Source organism: Balaenoptera acutorostrata, chromosome 19 (assembly GCF_949987535.1).
Source record: "Balaenoptera acutorostrata chromosome 19, mBalAcu1.1, whole genome shotgun sequence".
NCBI classification, from domain to species: Eukaryota; Metazoa; Chordata; class Mammalia; order Artiodactyla; family Balaenopteridae; genus Balaenoptera; species Balaenoptera acutorostrata.
In genome coordinates, this window is record NC_080082.1 from 1,643,590 (window position 1) to 1,650,295 (window position 6,706).

The 6,706-nt window shown below is 58.3% G+C and overlaps 1 protein-coding gene across 1 annotated transcript in view; it reads right to left on the bottom strand.

The window, feature by feature from the left end:
- The window catches only part of ZNF469 (zinc finger protein 469), a 264,223-nt gene that overhangs the window by 202,812 nt on the left and 54,705 nt on the right, over positions 1-6,706 (bottom strand). The gene's annotated exons all lie outside the window — the stretch shown is intronic.

The following is a 6,706-nucleotide window of genomic DNA, read 5'->3' on the forward strand; positions in this document are numbered from 1 at the left end:
AAATACGTCCTTGTATCGTAGACCACTGGTCCGGCGACGGGAGAGGGTCGGTCTTCCTGCGTAGCTCGGCTGCGGGAGCGGGGGGCTGAGGCGTGCAGAGGATGCGCTCTTCCTGGGGGGCCTTCGGCTCCAGTGACAGAGGGCAGGAAGCCACCCTCTGAACGAGGGAGCGACGGTTTCTCGGTCTCCCAGGCTCCAGGGAAGGCTTCTGTCCGAGCCCCAGAGGCAGCGCCTGGACACAGAGTTGCCCCTCTTCCCGGGGCACCCTGGAGAACCCGGCACGTCGCTGCTGAGCCTGCCTCCCGGTTCCATCTTCTCCAGGAAAGCCTGCCAGGGTTTGGCGGTGCCAGCGCTGCGTGCCTGCCCCATCGCCAGCCCCTCACTTCATGCACGTGTCCCTTTCATCCACCTGCCGTCCACGTTGCCGGGCGGCAACACCTCCCCTTGCTTGCTGACAGTCCCACTGCCGGCAGATGGGACCCGGAGGGGCTGGCCGAAGAGTGCGGCACGAACGGCCCGGTGACGGATGCTTGCCCGGCATTGGCTGGATTTTTCCTCTGAAAACACCTGTTTTATAATGAAAAGGTCTCATCTTTTCTGGAAGCTCCATCGTCCACTGTCACGTGGGCTTTTCGTCGCGGGGCTGTCGGATGCAGGGACCCAGGGGAGGCCACTGGGGACAAGCTCACAGGTGCAGAGCTGCCCAGGCAGGCCGGGCTGGTGCCCTGCAAGGCTCCCAGACCAAGGAGCCCGGGGCCCCAGGGCCGCCCTGCTGTGGCCATGAACCCACAAGCGCGTGCGCCCGGGACCCGTCTATGTGCCTGGCAGGTGCACAGCCACTGACAGGCAGCCCTTAGAACGTCACGTGCGGCCACTGCCGAGAAGCCGGCCAGGGTTCCTCGTGCAGCCTGGACGGTCCCTGCGAAGCCAGAGTGGGAAGCCCAGGAGGAGGCATTTTGGGGGGAGAGGGAGGGCCAGGCCTGGGCCATCAGGCCACAGCACAGAGCCTGGTGCGCCCCATAGGCACCAAGGGGAGCCCCTGTGGAACCTGGGCTGACACCGGTCACCGAGGAGACAGCAGCGTTCCTGTAGGTAGAACGAGCGCGATATATGAGAGAGGGTCTCTCTCCCCAGCGGGTGCTGGCTCGCCCCGCGTTGACATGTACAGAACCTGAGCCACGCGGGCTTCTCACCGTCACCTCTCTGCTTCATGGCACCCCTGAGAAGCCAGCACAGCGGCCACCCCTACTCTTAGGAGACTGAGACTTGGCGAGGTTTGGGGACCGGACCCAGCCCACAGAACCACCCGTTAACGAAGCCGGAATTCAAAGCCAGGTTTCACAGTCCGGAGGCCTGGGCAGCTAGCACCCCATTCTGCTCACCACCCATCCATCAAACACCTGTCAGCCCCACGCTCAAAATATACACGGGCTCTGGCCGCTTCTTACCTCCTCCCATGCTGCCACCTGCGCCCAAGCCACTGTGGACCCGCACTGTCCACTACAGCCACCTGGAACCACAGGTGCTATTTAAGTGGACAGTCATTAGAATTAAATACATTTTAAATTCACTTCCTCGACTGCACGAGACATACTCCAAGTGATCGAAAGCCACGTGTGAGTGATGGCGATTGCATTCGTGCAGATGTAGAACATTTCCACTGTAGCAGTAAGTTCTACTGGACGGTGCTGGTCTGGACACTGCCGTCACAGCAACTGGTCTCACTGCTTCCACGCTTGAGCCCCAGCCCAGCCTCCCGTCCACCAGCAGCCAGAGCAAGCCTCTAGACACGGGAGGTAGAGACCCACGTGGGTCAGCACCTCCTCGGGTTTCTGCGCTAGTGTCAGCTGCCAGAGGCTTCCCTGCCTTCTCCACCTGAAACAGCATCTTACCCAGCCTTTACCCTTTAAACCACACAATCTGGAAAACACCCATGTGTTGTCTGTTCACCCACTGCCATGTGAGTACATGACGGCCACTTATGTCTGCTCTGTCCCCAGAACTGGGGACATAGCAGGTGCTCATTAAATATTTTTTGGATGAATGAAGAAATTCGCTTTATCTAGCTTTAATGGGCATGGTGGTTTTAAAACATGCTACGAAATGCGTGGACACTCCTTCCTTTGAAAGGTGGAGCCTAATTCCCTTCCCTTCAGTGTGGGCTGGGCTTAGAGATTCGCCTCTAATGAATAGAGGTTGCGGACATGACAGTGTGTGACTTACGAGGTCAACAGGCACCACCTCGCTCCCGTGATTCATGGCTCTGGGGGGCGGGGGGGGCGGCGTCAGCTGCCAGGTTGTGAGGAAGCTCAAGCAGCCCCATGGGGACGTCCACATGGCAGGTGACCCCAACAGCAGCCAGCGTGAGTTCTCCAGGCGTGAGCTTGGAGGTGGACCCTCCAGGCCTCGCAGGCCTTCAGGTGACCACAGCACAAGCCCATCTTGACGGAGAGGCTGTGAGGCCAGAGCCACCCTGCCAAGCTGCTATCAGAGTCCTGGACGGAAACTGTGAGATGGAGCACAGCTGCTGCATCTCGGGGTCATTTGTTACACAGCAGTGATAACTACCACAATGGGAACAGGCTTCGTCTGTGCCTTGAGTCCCATGTGACACATGGTGCCTGAGCACCGGCTGTGCAGCCAGCGCTGAGCATGGAAAAAGGAGCATCTAGAGGGCGGGTGGTCCGTGGGAAGAGGCATCCCTGCCAGCTTCTGTCCCACCGGCCCCAGAGCCTGCTCCCCGTCTCTCTGTACAGGGGGCAGGACCCCTGAGGCCACGGCTGGTCTAGGCCGCTGTCTCCCCACTCCCCGCAGCACGGTTCGCACAAAGGCCTCGAGAGAGGGCACAGCCAGCCTCCTAGATGGGATGCCCGGTAGCGCCGTCCAAGGCCAGTAAATCACGCCCTGATTTACTGGGGCAGCGGCCACGAGGCTCCGAGGACCGTCAAAGGCAGAAACCCACGGACAAATTATGAACAAGATGTTTCTCCTCTAGAGACCCTTGGGGACCATGACCCAGGTGAGAAGTAACCGGCTGTTCAAGAGCGAGATGTCCCCTCCACGACGTCCTGCTGGAGGCGCAGGCGGGGCTGATCCTCACGAGGCCGCGCGGCCCCTGGGGAAGAGCTCTGTGTGGGGCAGGGCCTCGCCTTCCTGCTGTGTGGCCTTGGGCACCTGGCTGCCCTCTCTGAATCTCACTTTCCCGTCTAGGACGAATGGTGACACCAGGGTGCGAAGGGCCATTGTGAGGACCCAGGCAGAGAGTGAGCGTGAGACGGGCCTCGGGGTCCACGGCGCGTGACCACTACATGGCCCCCCCCACTCCCTGTGGCCTCTGTGCAGCCAGTTCTCAGTGGACCCGCCAACCCCGCCTCCTCCTGTTTAAGCCCCGTGGGCGGAGCCCAGGCTTCCCCCGTCGCGGCGCGGGCAGACCCAAGGAGAGCTGAATCGCGCCGGCCCTTCCCTCTGAGAGTCACAAAACCGTCCCACTCAGAGCCAGCCCCTTACCTGGTCCAGGCAGCAGACCCGACCCCGGACCGGCCCCTCTGAGCTGGCGGCCGACGAGCTTGGGTGCCGTCCAGATGAACCCAGGCTGGGATTCAGGGCACTCGTCTGCGAAGCACAGCTTCACACACTCAGTGCCCCTCGGCGCGGGCCACAGCCCTCTCTGGGCCTCAGTTTCCCCCCAGACTGAAAGGGTAGGGCTGGCCTCAGAGGTGCCAGCGTTCCAGGTGCAGCCGGGCAGGTGGGGCAGAGTCAGAGCCCAAAGCTCAGGTGAGAATAGACTATTGCTGCTGTGACCCGAGGCCTCGGGAGAGGCTGTGGATGGCGCGGCGGCCTCCTCTGGGCAGGATGGTTCCAGATGCCCAAATCAATCACTGTGGGACCGGCTATCTGCCCGTCAATCATCCTCTTTGGAGTTCCATCTCACCTTCCCAAGCCCACAGAGGATGTCCTCGACCAGTTTACTCAGAATATAAATCACTCTGGAAGAGATTTCTGTTTAGATAGCTCAGGGCATGAAAACCAATAAGAGAGTCATCAGGCCCTTTCTTGATGTCCACAGCTCTGCTCTGGTTGGAGCCTCTGTGGTACCCCAAAGTCCCAGAGCAATTGTCTGTTTCTACCCTTTCTCTAAACGAAATTACACACGCCTCACCCATTCGGCGAGGACGGTTACTACCTGTGTGTCAGGCCCTGACGACGTGCCGGGGACGCCGCCAAAGCAGGCCTGACGTCCAGAAGCGAACTGCAACCCATTCCCGGACCAGGGTGGGCCGCAGCCCCACACCCACTCCCGACCAGCCTCTCGCTTCCCCGGAAAACCCTCACGTCCACAGCCTCGTACCAAACCATCAGTGTGAACTAGCCTGTGGATTTTCAAATCACCACTTACCACGGCCCCCAGACAGCCCTGGTCCACCCCTCCTGGCTTCCTCTAGCTGTCTCAAGGCTGGGAGATTTGTTTGTGCACACTGCAGAAATTCACACTCATCTGAGAGCATGTCCGCGCACACCTTATTTATTGCCGAGATCTGTGTGTGATTACAACGCAGCCCAGCTGCATTCTGAGAATAGACGGTTTGCAACAAGACTGCCACCACGCCGCGAAGCCTGGGCCCCCTTGCCAAACTGGCCCCTGACTGGGGCTCAGAGAGAATTACTTCCTGGGAGAGCAGTGGGGTCTCCCGAAGAAGCCTTCTGTGAGTGTCCACGATCGCCTGGCTCCCTCGAGCTCCTGAAACCCGACGCCCCCTCGTCCCTTTTCCAGGACAGAACAACAGGACGTTTCCCTTCGGCCGCACTGTCCTGGCACCAGAAAGGTGGATTTATGCAAGTCTACTGAAACGCTGACAAACCCCTGGACTGGAAAATAAAGAAGGGCTTGAATCTGCCCCAGAGCGAATCACAGTGGGCGGGGAAGGAGGAAAGGACACAGCGTGAAATTGCAGACCTTGCCCCACGCCCGTCGGAGGCTACGTGGTGAGGCCACCCTCTCCAGCAGGAGCTGAGTGCTTCCAGACGCCGGCCGAGCACCTGGTGCCCGAGGCCACCAGGCCTGGGAGCCACAAGCGTCCTGTGGGCAGATGATACAAGTTAACACAGACCATTTCTTCCCCATCCCGCTGCCTGCTGTGTGCAGGGAAAGTGACCTCTGCCAAGTCTTGGGACAAACATGACTGGTGTCCCATGTCTGCACCCTCCCCCCGGGGCTGGGATGACCTGATGGGACCCTGAAGTGGTTAAGAGTGAGCTCCGGCGCTGGCCAGCTCAGTGCCATCTGCTGGCCACGTGACCTGGGCAAGGGTCTTCATCTCCAGGTCCCTGATTTCTCATCTAGAAGAGGAGGATAATCAATAACTCCAACCTGGCTGATTTGTGAAGGGAAATAACCAGGTAATCAAGGTCAAGAGCTCAAGAGAGTGGCTGGACCAAAGCCCATGCTCCACAGGTATTGACCCTCATCATCACCACCACCATCATTACCATCACCAATATCATCAACATTGTCAGCACTACCATCACCATCACCACCACCACCATCACCATCACCATCATCATCACCATCACCACCATCAATATCATCAACATTGTCAGCATATCATCACCACCATCACCGTCACCGCCGCCACCATCAGCAACACCATCATCACCACCACCACCATCAGCACTATGACCACCATCACCATCATCATCATCATCACCAATATCATCAGTGTCACCATCATCATGACCACACCAAACTACCTTCCAAGGCCCCACCTCAAAATACCACCCCGCTGGTGGCTAGGGCTTCAGTGAATGAATCTCGGGGGGGTGCAAACATTCAGTCCTCTCTCCTTGAGAGAGGCAAAACTGACCAGTAACTCACCACCAAACACAATCACTACTTCCTATCTGCCTATATTCCATGAGAGCAGGAATTGTTATTCCTTTTAAAATTCTCAGCTGGGCCTATTACCGTGTCTTGGTGTTTGGGGACTCACGAATGAATGAATGAATGAGGCTTATCACTTGGCTCCCAGGAGAGATGCTGGAAGAATTCTGACTTTTGCCCCAATACATACCTCTTCTTTTTCCTCTCCCTCAAAGCTTCCTCCCCTACTCTTGTTTATTCAGCTCCCTTGGCCCTTTCTCTCTTCTGTGACCGAATGAAGAAAAATAAATATATTTAAAAAGAGTTCAAAGTACCTGCGGATGCATCTTGTCAACTAATCTTTCCGAAACCCTCGGGGTGGTGACGTCATTACCCCGTTTGCCAGCAGTGAGACAAGGCCACACTGTTGAGGCAGCTTGTGATCTCAAATCCAGATTTTCAGACCCCAAATCCAGTACCCACCCAACTGCAGGATGCAGTCTGGTCTGTTCATGGCCCGGTAACCCCTGGCCCCAACTGGAACCTGGGCCGCCTTTGTGCCTTCCGGAAAGAAGCCGGCCTGGTGCCTGCAGATGCCGGACGACGCTACAGCAACAACTAAGGACGCGTGGGACGAGCTGGGGCCTCGGGGCCTCTGGGGAGATGCTGGCCAACCCTAGGACCGCCCACCTCTGTGCCTGGCACCTGAGATGTCAGGTGTCCTGAGGGTCAAGCAGCATCCATTGGGCCTTGGGTTTTCGGCAGGCTGGAACCTTTGGTGGAGCCTTCAGGCTCCTTCATTATGGTTCGCCCAGCCCAGAGCCCCTTTCCTTAGGCCTGTCCCCAACA